This window comes from Mustela erminea, chromosome X (assembly GCF_009829155.1).
Source record: "Mustela erminea isolate mMusErm1 chromosome X, mMusErm1.Pri, whole genome shotgun sequence".
Classification (NCBI taxonomy): Eukaryota; Metazoa; Chordata; class Mammalia; order Carnivora; family Mustelidae; genus Mustela; species Mustela erminea.
Window position 1 is genome coordinate 4,390,495 of NC_045635.1, and position 23,780 is coordinate 4,414,274.

Genomic DNA, 23,780 nt, shown 5'->3' on the forward strand with positions numbered 1-23,780 from the left:
GGGGCTTTAGATTCATATTCTTTACAGACATGCACCTAGAGGTCAAGTAAAAAGATGGTGGCTCATTGCCAACCTGAAAATGACGGGGGTTCAGAGATCCTAAAGGCTGGTGAGCACTGGAAGGTGCCTGGAAAGTGTTGGCCAAAAGCATCACGTTTTTTCCCTGTCCCTTGTCCTCTGCATCTGTTTCACGTGGACGTTGCGCTCTATCCTTAGTCACGTCCAGTAAACAGGACATCAGCTCTTTCTCTGAGCTCGGCGAGACACTCCAGCAAAGTAATGGAACCCTGGAGGGGGTGGTGGGAACCTCTGATCTGTAGTAGCTCGGTCGGGAGCACAGGTGACGAGCTGAACTTGCGGTTGGCATCTGGTGACTTGTAGACCGAGCCTTGCTCCTGGAGGCTCTGACACAGCTTCAGGTACAAGGGTCAGGACTGACTTGAATTGCAGGACACTCGGGCTGGTGTAGGAACGTGGCTTCGTGCTGTGGGAAAATCCACACGTACGAACTGGTGTCACAGTCATACTCCCGAATGCCTTACCTCCACGTCCCATCCAGCGGGGGATGAGGGCTCTGCCCTGTGAGTTTTCGCAGGGAGAGGGGCATTCAGTCCCTTTTAGCGGGTTACTTTTTCTTTCGCCATTGAGTTATTTTCAGGTTCCATAACACACACCCTTAGTTCCTTGTCCCCTGTGTGCCATGACCAGGTCATCCTAGTATGCCTGGTACGGAACCAGTGTCACTCTGGAAGCCTTCCATCCCCAGGAACCCTTCAGCCACAGGCTCAAGAGGACACTTGGCTGGGCTTCCCTTGGCTGTGCCCAAGTGTGAGGCACAGGAAGGTTATGGGTTAGGACTGAGCCCACAGTCTCAGCAAGGTAGCAAGGTGGTGATAGGATTCATCTGTCCTGGACTTTAAAGCAAGGGGAGGGTGTGGTTGGGGACTGATGAGTGACATACATGTCACTGTCAGTGATCATGCAGACATTCCTCTGTGGACGGGAAGGGCAGGTTATGCTACAGACCTCCATACCTCAGTGTCCACGTGGGTCGGCCTTGCCTCCAACGTGGGCATACGCGTGATGCCTCACAGCAGAACAGCATACCGTTCACAGAGACTGCAGATGACGCCATGGACCTCGGCATGTGGGTTGAGAAAGAAAAAGTAGGTACAGAAATTACCCACCCGCACACCTCTAGTCCAGGCTCTTCCCTCCACACTGTTTGGCATTTGGGTAAGAACACGGACATGGACTGAATTTGTTTCCCGAAATTCATGTATTGGAAGCCCCAACCCCCAGAACCTGAGAACGTGGCTGCATTTGGAGATGGGGTCTTTAAAGAGGTAATAAAATGAATAATGAGGAATGGGCCCTGACCCAATGCAATGGGTGTCTTTGTAAAAAGAGATTAGGACACAGACTCACACGGGGGACAACCGCGTGACGACACAGGGAAGAGATGGTCTCTGTATGCTCAAGACAGAGGAGGCCTTAGGAGAAACCATTTCTGCCCACGCCTGGATCTTGAACTTCTGGCCTGTGGTAATTTGTTTTGGTGGCCATAGCAGACTAACACAATAATGCTGTGTGGTGGGGGCCATCCGGGGCAATGTGGGATGTTTAACAGTATCCCTAGTCTCTACCTGGTAGAGGCCAGTAGCACTTTCTATGATGGGAATATGTATGTATGTGTCTACCTCGCCATCCACCTACCCACCCGTCCATTCATCCATCCATCCATCCATCCACATATCCATACATACATCCACCCGTCCAACCATCTATCTATCCAAACATCCATCCGTCCATCAGTGTATGCGCCCACCCATCCATCCATCCATCCACCCATCCGTCCGTCTGTCCATCCATCCATCCGTCCAACCATCCACCCATACGTCCATCCATCCGTCCGTCTGTCCATCCATCCATCCACACATCCATCCATCCATCCATCTATCCGTCTACCCATCCATCCATCCGTCCATCCATCCATCCATCTGTCCATCCATCCATATATCCAACCATCCATCCATCCACCCATCCATCCGTCTACCCACCCATCCATCCATCCATCCATACATCCATACATCTGTCCGTCCATTCATCCATACATACATACATACATCTGTCCGTACACACATCCAACCATCCATCCACCTACCCACCCACCCACCCATGCACGCATGCACCCGTATGTCCACCACTGCTTGGGACAGTGTGGCTTTCCATGCTTATAGAACAGTGTCCTTCCCCCCAAATATTCTCCTGAGAGACCCCAGGTGAGCGAGACCACTGTAACTTGCTGAGGCCATGCAGCTCCACAGAGAACTGGAGTCTGTTTCTCTAGTTGCAGGTGTGCTGTGCCCACGTTGCAGGACCTGCCTTTCCCTGTCTTTGCCTTCACATCTGGTCCTACGGGTCCCAGGTGGCGTGCATGCATGCTGAGAGGGCAGTAGGGACCTATGCTCTCTGTGACTGGGTACAGGTGGACTGGGTCTGCTCCAGCCCTGGGTGCTTTTGAGGCCTTGACCCCGCCCTCCACCCTAAGGAGATGGTGTCTGCTCTGTGTTCAGGCTCATGGTGGGTCTGCAAGTGGGACTTCCCCTGAGGACATGGGGAAGGGGCATCTGATCGGACCCTGAAGTTATCACTAACTGCGATTCATGTTGCTTCCGTTTCTTTCCACCTGTAGCTGGTCTGGAAGGAGCTTAGTAGCTCTTTGCTTGGGACCTGTAGCTGGTCTGGAAGGAGCTTAGTAGCTCTTTGCTTGGGAGACCTTGGAAGTATTCCCCACACTCCCCTCATTTCCCCGCAAGGTCAGACAGCCCTGGAAAGGAACCTGGATGTACACAAACAGCCGAACTTGCTGCTCACGGCGTTTTCCCTCGAGGACTGGTAGATGTTTTGCGGAGAGGGTCATTATTCTTGATCTTTCCTATCAGAGTACAATCTTGAGGACCGTGAGAGACAGCACAAGTCCACGGGGCAGCATCATGGGAGTTCTTGCCAGACGCACAGAACGTCAGACCCCGTGCGGACCCACCGAAGCACCCAGGTGCCCAGGTGGCCTGGGCCTGTGTTCCCTGCCTGGGCTGTGCTGGGTACTCATTCCGTTGGGATATGGGGGCATATGAAAACCTCTGCTGGTGATTCTTGTTACGTAAAAGGGTGGGAAACAAGTTTGGCCTTACCTGTATATATTATGTGCATGGACACTGGTAGGTGATCTCCACGGGGGGTGGTCGTGCGTCCTGATCTGCCTTCCCCATAACTTGGGGGAGATACACGGGGGTGGGGATGGCGTCCGTGCCCTCGACTGTTTCCTTTGATTTCAGGTTAACGCAAACGTACGTTTTAGGGTTAAGTGTATTCACAAGTTGTTTTAATTTTAAACCAACCCTCACAAGATGCATAAAGAGCTGAAAGAAACGTCCATGATAAAAGCGCGATCGAGATTCAAGTGAACGACACAGAAAGGTTACTTCTGGCTTGAGCTTATAAAGCATTCCCCGGTGAGGAAGAACGCATGTAGTGTTGGCATCTGAGTAGATGGCGGCCATCTGTGATTCCGTGTATGGAGGAGGAACGCTCGAAAACTGGGGGGATTGAGGTGCGCCGTCTAGAGTTGTCTCTCTCCCCTTCGGATCCTTTGGTGACTGGATGTGACCACGGACGCCTGACGGAGGGCCCTGAGGTTCGTGGTGCCCCCACTGTAGGAGCCCTGTTTATCACCGGGATACGTGGCACCCAGCGAGGTCTCCTGTCCTTCGTGTCTCCGTCCCAGTCTCCCTCTCATTTTCATTCTTTCCCTCTTGATTTTTGAGGTCTGGCTAAACCCCCTGGCAGAGTGCCCTCCTTCTGGGACCTGTTGGGTGTCGCTGTGTCTGTGGCAGACATGCCCGGGGGTGTCGGCGGCTTGCTTTTTTCTGGCTCGTCCCCCGTTCACAGGCGTGGTGGCACCCAGGGCCCCATGTCCTGAATGTCCTCCCCGTGGGCACAGTCGGAGCCCAGCCTCAGCCCACAGAGCACACACCTTGCCCAGCGCTGCTCTGATGAAACCGCAGGTTTGTCGGAAAGGCTTCGATGCCACGTGGCCATTTAGGCACGACGCAGGGAGCCCCGCTCAGTTCTTGGAACTGTGGATGCAGGACCCGTGTCAGGCGTCTGTCCGCAGGAAAGAGTGATTTGGTGTTTGCGGTTAAAGTTGGCTTTCCGTTGCATCACGACTCCAGTAAAAGCCGCCAGCGCTCCAAGGAGTAGGACACGCCCCCTGCTTTATCAACCCTGTCAACAACCTCTCTGGGGATTTATCAACCGGGTCAACAACCTCGCTGGGGAGGCGGTATAATTATTCTTACGTATAAATGAGCTAATGGAGCTTGAGAGAGGTTAACTGCCTCGCCTCGGGCCACACACCTCACGAGGAGCAAGGCGAAGTGAAGCCCAATTTGGTCTTGATTCCTCGAAAGGAACCGACAAGCAGCACTGTCTGTTTTTATATTTTTCTATCTACTTTGTAATTTTTTTCAATGATTTTATTTATTTATTAAAGAGAGGGAAAGCACGAGCAGGGCGAGTGAGAGAGGGAGAAGCAGGATCCCTGCTGAGCAGTCGAAACCAGAAGCCTAATATATAACTAGTGTTAGATCACTAGTTAGATCAGATACATTCATTTGTACAAAAAAAAAAAAAATAGAGAAAAAAATAATGTGGAGACCACCAGCAAAAAAATAAACAAGAATGGGGTGCCTGGGTGGCTTAGTGGGTTAAAGCCTCTGCCTTCAGCTCAGGTCATGGTCTCAGGGTCCTGGGATTGAGCCCCACATCAGGCTCTCTGCTCGGCAGGGAGCCTGCTTCCTCCTCTCTCTCTGCCTGCCTCTCTGCCTACTTGTGATCTCTGTCTGTCAAATAAATAAATAACATATTTTTAAAAATTTTCAAAAAAGAAACTTGAAAACATATATATAAAATCTATCTTCCATAAACACACACTTATGTCATATATTCTGTGTAAATGATGTGTGCGTCTGTGGTTTTCAAAAACCCGTGAGCAGGTGTCACTACTCATTTCAGCAGTGATTTCCGTGTACACATGTACGCGTGCATCATGTGTGTAAATAGATGTGTTGGTGGCCTTAAGAACCCTCAGAGGGAAGTTTTCTCCGTATATTGTGTGTGGGTGTGTATATGTGTAATTATACAGATCCGAGAATTGTGTAATAGTTTACGTGAATGGGTGGATCAAAGATGTATCATAAATGTGTCTGGTTCTTCTGTGGACAGACGTCCATGGGATATGTCCGTCAGCGGCCACTGTATTTAACGCACAAGGGGTAACATCCGAGAAGCATGTATTTCCGGTCCGTTTTCCAGTGCCCTTTCAACTACTGGCCAGAAGTCTGAGATGCAGTCAGTTCCTGTGAGACCTTCCTCCCGGGGTGGACCACAGGGCCATTTAGGGGAAGGTGATACACCCGGAGTTCGTTATGGGTTTAGTGATGCAGCTTCACACCCCAGAATGCATTATATCAAAAAGCGGGGTGTTGTTTGCGCACAGTGCTTGTGAGCCGTGAGAAGGGCATGGTGATCGAAAACCATACCTGACCAAAAGCCCCTGCCCCGAAACCGCTCGGAAATTTCCATCTGCCGTCTTTGTTCGGTGCCCGTCTGTGTTAACGTACCAACTGCATGGTGGTGGGGGTGCTTTCCCCATGTGGGTTTCTTGGCTGCCCAAGAAGATTCACTGTGATCGCCAGGGAAGGTCTCGAGACGAGAGATGGTTAAGCATTTCTAGGGTTTCTGAGCGGGGTGGGTGGTTTGCTGGAGAAGAGCCAGGCTCCTCCTGGATGTACAGTGAGGTACACGGCAGCTAGAGTGCTGGGTCGCTGTAGATCATGGAGTCCGGCCCCACGCCCTATCCTCCCCACACGGCTAAGGCTAGAACCCTTCTGTGAGCGCCATGTGGCTGGTCCAGTTGCCTGATTTGCATTGAGATGTTTCTTCCTTGATTCAAGGCCCTCATGACCATGAGTCTTGAGTCTTTGCTTGCTGATCCCTGAATGACTGCCCCGCACGCTAGTTCTGTGGGAGTCGAGGATTTTCTGGCAGCATTCTCGCCGTAGGGCTCTTTCTCTGTAGAGTCCGGGGTGAGAAGGCGTACCTGGTTTTGGCTTGAGGGTTCCCGTGTGATGCCTCTGATGGTCAGTCCCCTTCGAGGGCTGTCAGACACCAGCTATGTTCAACACTGAACAACTTTCTTAAGTACCCACAGGAATTCATAAAACAAACCCTCTTCTTTTCATGACCCCAAAGGAGAGGGGTTTACGTAGTTCCATCGAGTGAAATATTTTTGCTTCCATACACTAAAATTTTCCAACAGTGAGGGCCTGCTGAACGGCAAGGCATCGTGCCCTGGCCTGTGGTCCCTAATCCGTACGCTTCCCTGGAACACAGCGTTCTGCCTTCCCCACAGAAGAGCGGGCTGGTGCTCGCGGAGCGTAAGTGCTTTTCTGAGGTCCCACGGCAAGCCAGTATGAGACTCAGAGCTGAATTCCTATCCGTCTGCCTCCAAGTCCTCCTTGCTCTTTCTAAGATTAATCATTTTGGGGGGATATTTATCACACTAAGATGCTAGGCTGAAAGCATTGGGAGAGGGGCAAAGAAATAAAGCCGGGGGGAATCTTTGATGTAGGTAGCCTGGATCCCTGTGGGTTCGGCGGCCCTGTAGCAGGGGTGCGGAAGGAGACGGGAGGGGTTGTGAAGGGTTTCTTTGCACTGCGTCCTGCCCACACCTCAAGGATGCTGAGCTCCTGGCTGTCCCTTAGCCCAGAGAGGAGGGTGCGGTGAGACTCTTTATAAAGATCTGATTGTGCATCTCTGGGCACCAGGGGCTGGCGCCTGATAAGACTGGGCTGGGCCATGAAGGAGAAAGCCAGAAGCTCCTCTCCCCAATGCAACCCTCCCTCGACTACCAAAACGAGGCTGTTGCTGGAGGGGGACACACCCGGGAATTCCAGCTGTTTCAGAATAGCCCTAGTCCTAGACGTTGCATTCCGAGCGTAATGGTGGTTAGAGGCTGGAGGCATCCTGGGGCATGCTAGAATCTGGACCACGAACTTATAAAACATCTCTTCAAGAGGTAGGTTTTATAGCGATCCCAGAAGATCACCTTGTGATGACGCCTTGGTCCTCCTCCTTGGGGATAAAATATTTCTTTAGGTTTTGATGCCCCAGCATCTGAGGTTACTGTTAAAAATATGAAATACACTGGCACCAGTATGTTATATATTAATTATTTGAATGCTTACCAGCCGCCGGAGGCACACAAAATCATTAAAAATGAGCAATGTTTTATTTATAGATGTGGACTAAAGAAAAGGAAGACGCAGTGTGGTTTTACCTTTGTTTCTTTTTTTCTCAATGAAACACAGTGGGGGGACATGAGGGGAAATACGAAAAGAGAAAAACCCAGCATTGTGTTTTTCCCCCCAGGGAGGTGATTCCTGGCCTGGGCCCCTGGGAGCAGAGCCTCCCTGTGCATGTCCTCCCGGTGGATGGAGGGCATGCCTGCCCGCTTGCGGCCCCCGGAGCTGCGCGTGTCCTTGCTCACCGCCTAAGCCTCGGTGTTGACAAGAAGGAATTCCTCAGGGCCCTGGGTGCTGGGTAGGTAGGCGTAAGTCACCTAACAGACAGGCTGGGAGGGCTCCTGGGCCGCCGGCTAGCCCCAGGGCATTCAAAACGCCACCCCCACCTCCGTCAGTCAGCCGCGTCCCCAGGCCTCAGTGCTAGAATACAGCACGTCAGCACCTGTCGCCCCTCTCTCCCTGCCCGGCTCGGAGAGTCCTGCCCTCGTTCTGCACCAACACCTGCTCTGTTCTCTGTACACACTGATGTGGACATTTTGGCGTGCACAGCCAATGCTCAGTGCATGTCCCGTGTTTGTTGTTTTTTTGTGTTGCCCCCCCCCCCACCACCAACTGAGCAAGCTGACAGGTGAGCAGAGGTTGCAGTGCAGCACTGGAAGCTGACACCCGTCTTGTGTGGACGGATCGCGACCTTGTGATCACCATGCTCGGTTCAGGAAGCGCACGTTCCCTCTGATGTAGAAGTTAACCATGCAAGGCGTGAGGAAAGACCAAGTGGATGCATCCAATCACTTAAATAACTTTTTTATGATGGATTCGCCAATCAGTCCGTGATGACTCCGTGGCCGAGGAGGTGAGCTCCGTGGGAGCTGGCCGGGCTGTCTCATCATTATTCACGCCCCGGGAGCTTTGGGCTGGGTGCTGTCCAGCACGCCTCCTTGAAAAGCTGTGTGAGATCTTTGGAGGGAGGGTATCCTGTCTCAGTCTCCTGGCGAACGCCCTGGCGGAAAGCCCCGTAGGAGCTGGTGAGTTGGGTTAACTTTTTGTCGTTGCTTCTCTGCCGCTGAGATGGTGAGATAAGTGTTCTGCCGACGGCGACCGGGGAATAGTCAGCCTGGTGTTCCTGGTTCAGATGAAATCTGAGTTTCTTTTGCTGCCTCGTACTGCAACAGTGGAACAGCTTGCAGGGAGAGAGTTAATTCAAGAAGTTTTATCGAGTGTCTTAGCTGCGGGAGAGTGTGTGTTCAGGGATCTTCTAGGGGAAGCATGAAAGTGTGTACGTTGCTACCTGTTGCGTGACATTTAAGAAGCAAAAAACATAAAAACAAACAAACAAAAATAGTAGAACCACCTACAAGAAACTCATCTGTTTTCATTGGTTCCTTTGCCCTGAAACAGCGAGGTCTTTTTCGGGGGAAGAAAGTCATTGGCAGTCTTTCTTGTGTTCTGGATTAACGTGGTAGTGGGAAAACACACACTGCATACAGAGAACAAGAGAGGGCCCAGAGGCAAGAAACCCAAGAGGAAATGAGCAAATACAGAGATGCGTTTTGTGCTATAGTTTACTTAGAAGGGAAATTGAATTAAGTTTATGTATCGAAACATTAGGAGCAGTGCTTCCCAGTTAGACAGAACACACGTTTCTGCGTCAAGCGTCCGCCAGGAAATGTTGCTATTATCCTAAGCTTCCGGCTCATGCTTTTCCTAAGGTGTAAATTCGAGACAGAATTCATGGCAGTTCTCTTTTCTTAACTTTGTGAGTTTTTTTGGACTATCTGGGGATGCCTGGGTGGCTCGGTTGGTTAAGCGTCTGTCTTCGGCTCAGGTCCTGATCCCAGGGTCCTGGGATCGAGCTGTTGGGGGTGTGGGGGTCTGCTTCTCCCTCTCCCTCTGCTGCACTCGCTCGCTCTGTCTCCACCAAATGAATAAATAAAACCTGGAAAAAAATAAATTTTTTGGAAATATGTATTTTTCACTTTAAGTGTACAGGTCCGAGATCTGTCAGGAACCCCTGATGCAGAACTCGAGTGATCTCAGTTGGCGGATTTGTGGCTCAGCAGAGCACGCTGGGGTTTCTCCCTGCAGTGTTGGACACGGGGTTGGGCCGTGGAGGCTGTCTTCACAAAGGGGCAGGGTTCAGCAAGGACTGTTCTGTGGCTCAGAAATGGACCACTCTTTGTTCTGAAGATGTGTATCGCTTCCAGGAGAGAAGCATCCAGGAGACTGTGACCTTTGTCATGCGCGGCATACATAATGTAGCAATCCCGAGCCTGCCAAATGGGTGGTTGGTTGGTTGGTTTTGCAAAGAGAGATGCCAAGGCACGTGAATAATCCCTCCCGGATGAACCCTCTGTGCTATCTATCGTGCTATCTCCCTATCCTTCAAGTGAACGATCCTAGTTAATTAAGATGTCAAGTGCGTGCTTGCTTCTTATCTGGTTACCCACATTTTTTCTTTAAGATTTATTTATTTGAGAGGGAGAGAGGGAGACGGTGGGGAGGAACAGAAGGGAAGAGTCTCCGGCCGACCCCCCGGTGAGCCCGGAGCCCGACCCCAGACTCCATCCCATCACCTGAGCCGAATCAAGAGTAGGACGTTCAGCCGACTGTGCCCGGGACGTCTTTCACGTGTTCATGGATTCCCTCCTCTGAGCTGACCCTTGAGGACCGAGTGGGAGGGGTGAGAAAAAGAATTGTCTTTGAGGATGGTGTCACTAAAAATTGGTGAAACTGCAGCGGAGCCATGATTCTGTTTTATGGTCATTTACGATAGGCGCCCTGCATCTCAGCCAACATGAGACAGTACCTGACAGGTCATCTCCAGGAACTGGGGTCTGCCCTGACATTAATACTGGCCAACTGCGAAACTGCCCCGTTTTCATTTATAACAAGATTATAACCTAACAGTGGATGATGTCGCCATCCAGAAATGTAAGGGCTTTCCGTGCATGCAGGAAACAAAACAAAACGAAGATACAAGGGCTCCTTCCTCTTGCCCTTAAAACCTTGCAGTGAATGTCAGGCATTCCTTAAAGGGAACGATTAAAGGAAACATTCAAAGTTTGCAGGTGCACATGCAAAGACTGTGTTCTCCAGACCACTCTCCAGGTCGACTGTTTTGTTTGTATCTTGTCCTCTCATTAAAATTCCTGCCTTGTTTGGAAATTAACCCTGTAAAACTCGGTCGCTGACTCAACAAGCCCTTACCTGGCACCCTTGGGAGTCAGGTAATGAACGATTCTGCGGTGACGAAACCCAAGAGCCGTCTTCCCTGCAGGCAGACACTCCGTGAAAATAGTGCGGGTGCCAATGTCAATAATAATTAAGTGTTTAGGATGACGAGGAGGAGGAGGTTCAGGGCAGAGACTCACACTGGGCACATTCACTGTAGCGCCTTTGACTTTCCACTTGGGAAGCACGGAGGTGAGACGGACGGCGTCGGGGGTTCCTCGGAGCGGTTCTGGGACCGGGGGAGGCCTCGCCCGGAGATGGACGCAGGACTGGGATGTCCTCGGTGACAAGTGATTCATTTGCCCCAGCCCTGGAAGCTTTGTTGCTGTAGGGACTTGAGATGGGTTTGTAGGATGTGGACACTGCTCAGTAGATGTCCCAGCTTGCAGCCACCTGTGAAATTGTCTGCAGACATTCCAAGGGTTGCCTGGAGAGGAGAAGCCAACCACCCCCCACACACCGCGTGTAGGGCCGCGGAGTTGGGGGCGTGGAGTTCAGCCTTGTCACCTCTTCTCAGCTGTTTGCCGGGCTTCCAGGAAGCGCGTTGGTGGTGCTGGAGGTTGTCCCAGCTGGTCTGACCTGGGTCACTCTTGGGCACGGGTTTCCTGTGTCCCCAGTTGCCCCCTGTGTGGCAAGGGAAGTACAAGGTTCCACAAGGTCAGGGGGCTGAGCCCACATCCCTTTCATCATGGACAGCCTTCCCCACTGTCTGGCGTCTTGACTTGACACTTCCTTTTTTAAAATTCTTTTTTTTTTTTAAAGGCTTTATTTATTTATTTGCGAGAGACACAGCATGAGTTGGGGGGAGGGGCAGAGGGAGGAGGAGACTCCACGCTGAGCAGGGAGCCTGATGCGGGGCTGGATCCCAGGACCCCGGGATCATGACCTGAGCTAAAGTCTTACGTGTAACCCACTGAGCCCCCCAGGTGCCCCAAGACTCCTCTCCAAGTGCTCCCTTCTGCATTAGAGATCTGCAGCTCTTTGTGCATAACCAACAGGAACAAAGGAAAGAAAAGGATTGGACAACATGATTTTGGGGTGGCTTATTTTGGGCAGTTCCGCCTCAGCGGTATAGAAAGCCATGAAGCTGAGCACTGTTTATTCATCCCTCGGAATGCAAACAGCCACTCACTAGGCTGTGTGCCTCAAACTTAACGTGTCATTTCATCAATTATAGGTCAGCAAAGCCGGCATAGATACCTGACGGTCAATAAACCTGGAATAGAGTTATACAGATGTGTCAAAGTTTTACTGACTTATAATTGACCTCCAGTGTCTCGTCGGTTTAGAAAATATATGTATATCTGTATGTATGTCTCATCAGTTTAGCAATATGTATGTATATTTAAATATACGTGATTTAATATAGATGTATACGTGTGTGTATATATATGTGTATACACGTATATATGTATACATATATATACACTTGATTTGATACATATCATGAGGACTTGATACATATTGCAAAGTGATCACCACGGGAAGTTTCCTTAACATCCACCACCTCACAAAGTTACATAAGTATCTGTTTCTTGGAATGCTAAAGAGGTATAATAGGATGGGTACAGTTGTATAGAAAATAGCTGTGCTGGGTCAAAGACCGTTCCTGGGGACAGTTCAGTTTTGCAACAGTCTCTGCATGTTTTTCATAAATTGATTTAAAACGTTGTTTTAATTACCTTCTAAAAGAACAAAAAAAAATTTTTTTTTTGAATTCTGAAACCCAGTTGACCCCAAAAGGTTGCGTTTTGAGACGGTGGAGCTGGGTTTCTCGTTGTAAGCAGGGAACGGTTCGTTTTGAGCTTGCGCTGACTTTGAACCGTCTGAGGATGGTTGTACCTGGTGGTTTCTTCTTTTCTTTTCCCCCATTTAGAACATCCCTTTAGGGGTGACGTCTACTACTTCAAAACTCATGGTTTTTTGTAAACTCTGCAGGTTTTGTGGTAAAGTGGGAGTAGTCAGAAACCTGTATTCGGCCGGAAAAGTGGGGCCAACCTTCCTTGTCTTTTGGTCGGCATGCCCAATGAGAAGCAGCTTCTGACCCTCCTCCCTAAGCCGCATACCTAGGAGCAAAGACCTAGCGGGGTCCGGATGGCCCTGCCTGGGATCCCAAGGCTGGCATACTCCCTGAACAGTGGGTCTTGACTTTTGTAAGGCCAGAAGTTTGATTGCGTTCAGCACAAATCCCAAGTCCGTTTTCAGTTAGTGAGGAAGTCGGTGCTGTTTGGCGAGCCCGTGGACGTCTAGATCAGGCTTTCTCAGGCTGGGCACCGTCCATATGCAGGGTTGGGCGATTCTGTGTTATGGGTGGGTTTTGCACGTTGTGGGGTGTTCAGCTGCAACCTTGGACTCTGTCTTGGAGATGCCAATGGCACTCTGTCCATTGGGCGAGGGGGTCTCTCGACATGTCAGACAATGTACTGGCTGGTGAACCCTCTTTCACAGGTATGAAAAACAGACCCATTTATTTATTTGAAAGAGAAGGAGAGTGAGCGTGAGAGAGAGAGCAGAAGACGGCAGGGAGAGGCCAAGGGAGAAGGAGAAGAGGCTCCCCGCTGAGCAGAGAGCCCGATGTGTGACTTGATCCCTGGAGCCCGGGATCATGACCTGAGCTGAAGGCAGACGCTTCACCCACTGAGAACCCAGGAGTCCCCCATGTTCTATAGATGCGTCACAGTCAAGAGACTTTCTGCCCCCACTATATTGTCACACGCGACATGCACGACTCATCCAGGGGGTGTCAGAAGCCTTCTGCTTCCTGGACATTCTGGGCCGTATCAAGTAATTCACATGTCACGGGGACGACTCAACGACAGTCCTCACCGTGCGGTGGACTGCTGGACACCTTCAGGTTGCAAAGTAGTCCAAGGGACAAGTGCAGTCATCGAGGAGGTTATAATGGCAGCTGTCTAGAGTTGGGTACGTGACTCAGGAGGTCTTAGGTTGCAAGTTAGGAACTCATGGCCGCCCCCATCATAAGCTTCAGCTTTGGTATCTCTTTTTTTAAGTGGGTGAAATTCACATAGCATACAAATAACCATTGTAAAGACGTAGCTCAGAGGCATTGAGTTCATTCCACTTCTAGACCTTGCTAAGTCATTCCCCAGGCCCCCATTCCTTCTGCCCACAGGGCTTGGTAATGGCAAATGACTGTGTATTTGCTCATCAAGGACATTCCCTGTAAACAAAGTCCTACACTCTGTCACTGCCTTGTCCCCTGCCACATCTCATTTTTGGGGTTCATCCATATGGTAGCAGGTCTCAGGACTTCGTTCCACTTTATGGCAGAATTCTGTGCTATTTTATAGATAGAAAGGGATTTTCTAGTTGCGTGTGTGGGAAGGTCACAGAACCAGAGGAAAAGCTGCGGGATTTCGGGCTGGATTTTTGTAAGGCTGATTGACATGAGCCGTAGCTGTCCTTTCTGGTTGCCGATGGCGGCTGACTACTGGATCTGAGCACAGCTGGTGTTGCATCCTGGTTAAATTCTGTGGTATTATCACGATTTTGCACATATTTTGGACGCAAATTACTGTCATGGTTAATTTCCATGGCTGCCCAGCAAATTCTCCCAAATGTCACGGCTCACAATACTGCTCCCTGATTGTGTCACGGTATCAGCTGTAGGTCAGGTGTGTGGACACGGTTTATCTGGGTCCTCTGCTCGGGGTCTTACAAGGCTGCATCAAAGCTTTGCCTGGGATTGTGTTGGCTGGACCTTGAGATCCTCCTCCAAGCCCCTTGCTCAGGGCGTTGGCCCATCTAGTTCCTTGTGATTATAGGACTGAAGCCCTTAGTTCCCAGGGACGGTCGGTCCCTGCAGGCATTTCACACCATGAGTGTTCCATCAAGGCCTGCTGGAAAAGGTCTCTTTTTTGGAATCTGCTTCCAGCAACTCGTCTGATTACGCCAGCTCCACCCACGATAAAGTCCCTTTTGGCTAGCATAGAGTCAGCCGGTCAGAGAACTCCTTCACACAGGCAACGTCCTTTGCTTTTGTCATATCCTGTTGGTTCGGAGGACATCACGGGTCTCTCAAGAGGAGAAAGTCTCACAAAAGTGTGGGTACCCGGGGCTGAAAGCGGAGAGGCTATCTTAGAATTCTATCCTCAGTGGGGAAGGGGAGGGGTGTGTGGAGCCGGAAGCCTAAACAGCGTGAGGAAAAACGTGCTCCGGGAACCAAATGAGCTAGTTACCAGCACACATTTGGAGACGTCTCTGCCAAGGTTGTCAGTACTGGTGGCCATTAGCTCATGTTAACATCATTTATGTTCATTGGAGGATGAACATATGTTCGTTGGAGGTTGGAGGGTCCGATGCATGGTGGGCTATTTCACGGTGTAAGGCCGGCATCTGTTGTTGCCCATCACAGAGCTGTCCCCATCCTGCTCAGGATCATGCCTGGGGGCCGGTGGGCCATCTGAAAAGGTGCAGTGATCAGGTAGCACCCTTCTGTGGTGGCAGGCTCGATGAGGTGTCTGTGGACTCCCCCTGGCTGTCCTTTAGTGCAGGGGACCCCCCAGCATCTGGCACGGTGAGCCTGGGAGCTTACACACGATCTCATGGGGCCATGCACGGGCACAGGCTTTCTCACTGATTAGGAATTCTTATGTGAACACCCCCCACCCCGGTGTCACCCCTTGTCATCCATCTGTCCTTGCCCTGTATGTTCGTTGGAATATAGGCTCAGCCAGGGAGGGGGAGGGGGGTCTCCCAACCCCACCTGCTGTACCCTAGAACCCTACCCGCACTCACACTAGGGGTTCAGCCTTTGTGCACATCTCAATTTGTGGATGTAAATTCACGCGATCAGAATTGATAGCAGAAGGCAGGCAGGGTGGATATGGTTTTTCTTTTTTCTTTTTAATTTTTTTAAAAAATTTATTTGGCCCAGATCACAAGCAGGCAGAGAGGCAGGCAGAGAGAGAGAGGAAGGGAAGCAGGCTCATCGCTGAGCAGAGAGCCCGATGTGGGGCTCGATCCCAGGACCCTGGGATCATGACCTGAGCCGAAGGCAGAGGCTTTAACCCACTGAGCCACCCAGGCACCCTGGTTTTTCTTTTAAATAAGCTTCAGCTTCAGTACATCTTCAAGGCTTTTTTTATTGGGGTGAAATTCACAGAATGTACAATTAACCATGGTAAAGAGTGGAACTCAGGGACATTTCCTGCATTCATCGGCTTTCTATCTAGTTCTGATACTTCATAAATCATTCCCCCAAACCCCATCCCCGCTCCTCTCAGCCCTTGGTGACCACAGATACCGCTTCCGTCTCTGAGCGTTTGGAAATGCTGGACATTCGGCAGAAACCGAGCCTCCTGCTATGTGGGCTTTGGGGACTGGCTTCTGCGGGAGCACGCACCTGGCGTTGTAGGTTCATCTGTGCTGGAGAGGTATCGATATTTTGTTGCACTTGATGGCTGAATCATAGTCCTGTATGGATACATTGTATTAAGTCTCTGCATTGATCTGTGCACGGAAGGTTGGTTTGTAGCTTTTGGCTGCTGTGCATAGTGCTGTTTGCACGTGGGTGTACAGTTGCCCATTTCTGATCCCACATTCAGTGGCCAGAGGTGTCCACTCGGAAGCAGAATCGGCGGGTCCCCTGGTGGGTGTGCGTGACTCTGAGCTATCCTCGTGCCGGTGTCCACCGCAGCTTTGCATAGCTGTTCCGTGTCCAGGTCCTCCTCCCAGAGAATCTGGTCTGTTGTGCTGAGCAGCCCCAGGAGGCAGAATTACAGTGTTTCCTGTCTGAACTTGTGTTGAGGAGGCTTGCATTCAGCTGTGAACGGGCCACTGGCAAACCCTCAGCATTTATTATGAGCACTGCTAGGACTTGTTTCTCTTTGCCCTGCAGCTTATTAGAGGGCGGGGGCCAAGGCATCGTGAATGGGACGGGGAGTCCCAGGAGATGGCCATTGATGGGCAGGACTGACTGCATGCTTCCTAGCTCATGAAGGGACACAGCAGCCCCACGCAGGCCCGGGGGTCCAGGTGGGCCATCCAGACCCATGCCACTGCGGCCACAGTTGGGACCACCGTCGGGTAGCTCTCTTCCCAGGCTTAAAAATCCATGAGAGCCATGCTCAGTCCCACAGCGGGCTGGCCTTCAGGGACGGTGCTGCGTTTCCATGATGGTGAGTAGGAAAGTCGAATCAGCCGTGGAACCAGGAGCCAACAGGGTGAGCCGCGACCCACTGCCCACCTGCCAGTTCTCCAAGCTGGGTCACCTTTCTTTTGATGTCACACCCCTCCCGCCGCAGTGTGTCACCCCTGCCTTTGGGGACAGAGCCAGAGGTTCTGAGGACAGAGCACCATCGCCGTAAGAATATTCAAGCTCCCCGTTCCTCGGGGCCGTTAGGTTTGGGCTCACTGTCCTCACTGACATGCACTCTGACGCCAGTCTCCTCGCCTTTGATACAGCTGCATCCCGCTAACAAATGAGGAGATGAGGGATTTTATTAGACATAATAGCCGAGAAGTGGCTGAGTGACTAATTACAAATTATCCTCAGCAAATAGTGCTCCTGGCTACTGCCCAGCCAGTAATTAGGCCATGAAACAGCTCACGGTACGGTGCGGTATGCGGCATGTCCACGGGAACCTAATTACAGATCTGATGGGATCCACTGCGGGGATCAATACTGGTGACTCCTGGGGCTTTCTGTAAAGAAGCATGGAAAGCCCCCACGGTCCCAGCTGCCCTCGGACGTACCTGCCATGCAGGGTTTTCCAACGGAAACGCTAGTCCTGCGATACTTGTTGAAGTCGTGCATTTCATGTTTGCATCTTTTAGACCGAACGAACCCTGTGTATAAAATAACACGTGGAGTATAATTATTTCGACTTGGTTCAAGGGCTGACCGAAGGTGGGGAGGCAAACATCGTTTCGATCTGTGATAGCTGAATGTTAAGGATACTTGGAATCACTTTGTGTGGCCTTTTTCTATTTTTCTACCAACATTCAGTAATACCTTGCAGGGCGGCCAATCTTTATTTACTATCTTCATAGAATTAGGATCATCCCCCCACTTTTTTTTTAAACAGGCCTGAGCGTCCTCGTGCAGGGGTCCTCTCCCAAGAGGGTTTTCCCTACGGCACACGCTTTGTCATGGGCTCACAGACATCATCATCTCGCACGGGAAACACATCTCGTTTCTGGCAGGAACCCCTACCCCTGCCTTTTCCCGGCGGGTTACAAGAACAGAGATCCTGGAGCAGAATTTCTCTCAGGGTGGTTGGAAGCACAGCTGACGGGTCATTGCCACAGTCCCAGGAAGCGTGGTTAGAAAGAGGGCTCTCGGTCCCTTTCCCACGTGTGATAGAGGAAGAATCGAACTTCAGTAAATTGGACCGGAGAAAATGGACAGTCCTGACAGCCTTTTGATAATAAAACTACGCGTTGATTAAAGAACTTCCACCATGACCAGGCTATCATCTGGGAGATGTTGTTCTTCCTTTGGCTGTCTCCCTAAAAACTGTGACTTTGGGGTGGCTGGGGGACGGACATTGAGGAGGGTGTGTGCTACGGTGAGTGCTGTGAAGTGTGTAAGTCTGACGATTTACACACCCGTACCCCTGGGGCTAATAATACATTCTATGTTCATAAAAATAATTAAAAATAAAAATAACATGACTTTGGGCTTTCCACGAACTGTGACAGCATCAGGTGCCCGTCTTTGGAAGAGGGGGAAAGAACAGCACCCGCCTGCCCCCAGACGTCTGTAGTCCCTTTGAGCAGCCATGGCCCGGCCGCCCACGGCTGCTCAGAGTTAGAACGCCTCCCAGAAGCCGCACACTTTGCTGAACGTGGGCCTGAGCCACTTGCCTAGACCGTTGCCTCCTTTCTGGATCCTGTTGAGGAAGTTCTAGAACCTAGGTGAGGTTCGGTGGGCTGAGGTCCGGAGCTGATGACCAGGAAAGAATTCTTGAGACATCTTTGGTGCAAAATGGTGGTTTATGAAAGCACGGGGACAGGACCCGTGGGCAGGAAGAGCTGCTGCCCCGGGTTCTGAGGGATGGCAGGTTATGTACCTTGCGGTGGGGGGAAGGTGAGGGGAAGGGAGGTTTCCACGGAGTTTTCAGATGCTAAAGAGGGCCTACATAGTGCGGGATACCGAGGCCATACCGAGGCCTTGAGGCTTGATCAGTGTTGTCTTTTGCCCCCCCTCCATTAACATCAAGATAGTTGAGAGGTTCCTGGTGGGATGTCACATTCCTGCTATCAAGCGTCTTTGTTAGTGAGATTTAGGTTCAGAAGAGATGTAACTATATTTACATTTCTTTCTACTTAGCCTCCTTCAGTTTTGTTTATGGAGGGGAGGGTGACCTTAGGGTTTGAGGAACTGAGTTATTTGCCTCAGGAATTTGTGCTATTGATAAGGTAACGTCTTTGTTTATAGATCTCTAGGACATCTGTAAACCAAGGGAGGCTCCTGTCTCATAGGATTGTGATTTCTGCAAGTTAACTATTTGTTTTTCTGCTTATGGCGGTCAGGGGTGCCTGAGGAATGTCACACACATTACCTAGGGGAGCGGGTGGAGAGGGGGTGCAAGGTGCCAGCTTTTGCTTTGTCTTCAGCCAGCCTCCTGCTCCCTCATCACTGTCATCTACTCTGTGTGTCACACGCTTTGCTTTTCTGTTTCTCTGCTCACACCTTGGTGACTTCTCTACTCAGACCTTGGCCTCTCGCCACCATGTTGGTTCTCTGGCCCAGCTGTGGTGCCTGCAGGAGACCCTGGTGGAGCTCTTTCCAAATGGTGGCATCTCTCAGCTGCTTCCTCTCCTGCTGGTGTCTTAGGAAGCTGCCCACTCAACTTGCAGGTGCACTGCGCAGACCCTTTGCACCTTCACCCACACGCCGTGAAGACCAAACTTGACAGAGTGTGTGGGAGCATCCATTGTAAGAGGCAGGCAAAGCGATCGGGGCAACAGTATCCATCAGATTCTCTCTCCTTGCAAGACTAGGTCTCCTAAAGCAGGTGAGATCCTTGCAAGACTAGGTCTCCTAAAGCAGGTGAGATCCTTGCAAGACCAGGTCTCCTAAAGCAGGTGAGATGCAGGACTGTAGACCTCCAGAGACATCGGGACAATGTGCAGTCCTGTCTGCACATTCACATGTAGCAGAAAGAGAGTAAGAATTGGACAACATCCAATTCCTGGGCCATTCACGGGGCCCATGAGGACGACCGCTCCTCTCAACAGATGTATTTGTTTTAACAAATGCACTGTCTTCTTATTTTTCTTTTAGTTGGTGAAATGGGTGCCTACAGGGGTGGTGGCACATTTCCATATCATTTTAATTCACCCACGTGTACGATTCAGTGGTTCTTTATCAGGGCACCAAGTCACGTGAGCTCCTGAGGTCAGTTTAAGAACATGCTCATCACCCCAGAGAGACGCTCCGTGCCCACTTCCCCAGCCCCACTACCATTCCCTGCCTGAGCAGCTGTTCTCAGAGGCACATTTCTCTAGCTTTCCTCCGATTTCTTTGAACCCCCGGCTCAGGAATGTTGCCCTTGGGCTGTTGAAACATCACTCGAGGACATGGACCTATGATCATTGTCGGAGAAAGACCCAGAACTCAGTTGCTCAGGCATGAGGAAATGAAAGGTCTGCGTGTTGCGTGTCTCTGTGACCCTGCTCGGAATGTGTGCCCTCGTCAGCCTTTCCGTGAAATCGCATAACCCCTCTTCTGCTGCTGTTCCTGGTTTTTCCTTCTCTCTCTCGTTATTTCCCAAGGAAATGTGTCTGGCGTTCTTTCCTGCTCTCGAGCCCTTCAGACTGATTTTCCCTCAAGCTAACCAAGGCACCCATCAATGAGACCTCCGTGACTTGTACATCTCCGACTATTGTCGTCTTAACAGATGCACGATTTTCTCAAAATGCACAGTTAATAATAAGGGTGGGGGAAAGGCACTGGGTGTAGGCCAATGGCACCGTTGTGAATAAAACCCAAGACTTTCAGTCTGGACATGGGAACGTGCTGGGGGATTTTCAAGAGCAAAAAGCCAGGATGATGTGACTGGGGGCAGTTGACCAGCAGGCCTGATCTGGACAGTGAGTAATGAGCTGTTACCGAAGCATCACAAAATTGGCAGAGAAGCCTGATCTGTTGGTGACCTGAGACTTCAGCGAGTGGACATCCGCTGGGAGTTCTGCCCAGCGAAAAGCTGAATATGTGGTAAACTCTTTTCTTTCTGCAAACTTCATGCTGCCGATGAAATACTGTACTGAAATTGGCCGTGATAAACAAGGAGGAATCGGTTGATGAAGCGAAAGCCATGGTATCCTCGGCAAGAAGTGACCATTCTCTTTGAAAATCTGTAATCGTCAATGACCAACGTACTTTGTTCGGCTTGTGCCCTGGGGCTTAGAGTCGTTTAGAGAAAAATATAGATGTTCTCTCCTGGCCGGGGACTCTGAAACAGAATGACTCCAGTGTTAGGAAGTACTCAAACAGCATTGTCTGCCATTAAAATCACAAAGTCACAAAGGGCCCAGCACGAGGAGTTAAAGAAAGCAGGATGCACGATGGCCACAAACCCAGACCTTGAAAGGCAATGCATGTGAGGTCAGGGAAGACGGAGACCATCATGAAATGAATGGCTTCCCTTCCCCGTAGAAGGTCAGGAAGACCAAAACCCCAAAAGGCACTGATCAAAATACTCCCTTGGTTCTCTGTGGTCTACCTTGATTGAATTTCCATGCCCTTGGACAGAACAGCACTCCCACTGCATCAGACCTATGGGAGGCCTGGGCGTTTGCCATGTTTAGGTCAGAAATCCTATAATCAAGGTGTTGGCTCCTTCTCCAGGGGAGATGCTGTTTCCTGGTCTTTCCCAGCTTCCAGGAGACACCTGCATTCGTAGCTCGAAACCCCTTCCTCGTTTCCTGCAGCCTGTTATTTCCCTTCTCATGTCCCCTTCTCTGAGTCTGCTCCAACCACCTCCTTTTCATAAAGACTTCAGTCTTTATGAAAGATATTGGACTGAGATCATCCAAGACCATCTCCCCATCTCAAGGTCCTTACCTTTATCACGCTTGCCAAGTCCCTCTTGCTATGTAAGGTGACATTCACCTATTTGTAGGGATCAGGGTGTGGCCATCATTGGGTTTCATTGATGTAGGTTGTTGTAAAAATAGACCTTGGGGCACCAGGGTGGCTCAGTCAGTTAAACGCCTGACTCTTGATTGAGGCTCCGGTCGTGATCTCGGGGGCATGAGATCGAGCCCTGTGTCAGGCTCTGTGCTCAGTGTGGAGTCTGCCTGAGGTTCTCTCTCTCCCCATGCCGTCCAGCAGGTGGGCACGCACACGCACTGTCTCGCACATAAATAAATAAAAATTAGAATAGACCTTGATTAGTTTTCTGTGAGTCTATCACTTAACTATTTATGCGTCCAGGAGTCCATGAACAAGCTACCGCCATTGCTTGCTAAAAGGAAATTATTGGGTAAGTAATACCTGTGTGTCCACGGACAGGTAGTGCGAAAGTTCACTTTTTCTGCCGTCTCTTCCTGCATTGATCTTAGACAAAAGAGACATTTTCCTCGGGTCAGGGTTCTTGAGCCCATTCAGGGACATCTATGGATGCAAAGAGAAACAAAGGTTTACTGTAAATGGATTCACTCTAACCATGCAAAAACCTTTCAAATGAGAATGCTCGTCATCGTGGGACATTATAAAAAAAAATTTTTTTTTTTTAGCTACTAGAGCATCAGTGCTAAAAAGAACTAACTCTGTTCAGTGACCTTGTCTTTGGGTATTTGTTTTATGATTTTTAATGGAGCTTACTTTGGGGGAGGGAGAGATATTTTGTTGGAGGCCCAGTGAGGGCCTCAGCCCAATGAGGACCTCAGCGAAGGCCACTTTTCCTAATCTGCATGCCCCCGGCAGGTGCAGCTGGGGCATCACCTGGTTGGGACACCACCTGGCGAGGGCATCACCTGGCTGGGGCATCTGAGTCTGTTGGTTTTCCCCTCACTGCTATTGCCTCTGATCACATTCCTTTCTGTCAAACCTTGGTCCTCTCTCTTCCTTTCCTGAAAAGCTTCTCAAGAGTTCGCTCCTTCCAGCCATTGACCTCTGCTTTCCTCCCTATTTGCCGGATCTCCACGGATGGCACGGACATCCCAACCTGGGGTCTCTGGTTTCTAAACCCAGCGGGGGAGGAAGCAGGAGACGTCAGTGCTTCTACTGGATAAAATCTGTTCTTGGTGAGCATAAGGTAGCAGAGGAGTCACTCTCTGCTGTCATAAGTGGCCAAGGCACTGCGGGGGGAAGGGTGGGTAGTCGAGGTGTGGGGTCCTGCTGGGCTTTGAGCTGCTCTACCTGCAACCTTGAGCAGGACCCAGCCTGTGTGGGTCTCCAGACTCAGTGCCCTGAGTTTGCATCAGGTTGTAAATGCCGGTTCATTCATCGAATGAATGGTGCTGCGCTTTTAAGGGCTGGGGGTGCGCCTCAGGTATTAGGTCATTTATAAAAGTCTTCACCTGAGAGAGCTGGCGTGTGCTATAAATTCACCCCCAGCCACCCACGATTGATAATTTTGCACCGAAAGCGAGTAATTATGAATCTGCCTCTACATCACTTTGTAAAACCTGCACTCGGAAGTTGATAAACCGCCCTCGTAAGTCAGACACCACTCACCGGCCCAGTACCTGCGAGCAAAGCCCGAAGCTGGTGTTTTCCATGGCTGGCGTGACTGTCAATGTCCTGATTTCCCCGTGCCTGTAGAGAGGGTGTTTAACGTCCACCCATGAAACCCTTCCTCTTTGACTCGGCAGGACGAGCGTGTCTACCCAAGAAAAAGGGACTGCATTCCGTGGTAGAAGGCACCAACGTGGTGTGTAGCCATCTGTGTGTTCAGAGTCCTACCCATATTAATTCTGTAGAGTGTCGTGTTTGATATAGAATATTAACACTATGGACACCCGTCGGCCAACTGCTGGGTCCCTGGGGTACAGCGGAACCCTGTTTGTTGACGCTGTTCTCGTGAAAATGCCCGTAAATAGGACGAGGTCAGGCCAAGAAAGGGTAATGGTGAAGAGTGTCAGACACTGTTTCAGGGAGCCATCTGGGAAGGCAACTGTCTCCGAGGGGTCAGCCTCAGCAGTTGAACAATGCGGCCTGATAAAGGACAGGGATCTGCAAAGACCTACTGGTGTGCTCCCATGCAG

The 23,780-nt window shown here is 50.6% G+C and overlaps 1 protein-coding gene across 2 annotated transcripts in view; it reads left to right on the forward strand.

Annotated features, from left to right (window-relative positions):
• Window positions 1-23,780, forward strand: part of STS (steroid sulfatase) — a 138,989-nt gene that overhangs the window by 5,970 nt on the left and 109,239 nt on the right. The window contains exon 1 of one of the 2 annotated variants that reach the window (XM_032329502.1): window positions 8,000-8,392. The exons of the other annotated variant lie outside the window; for it this stretch is intronic. The gene's annotated coding sequence lies outside the window, so the exon portion shown is untranslated. Of the gene's footprint in view, window positions 1-7,999; window positions 8,393-23,780 lie in introns of those variants that run through there. 2 annotated transcript variants of the gene reach the window in all.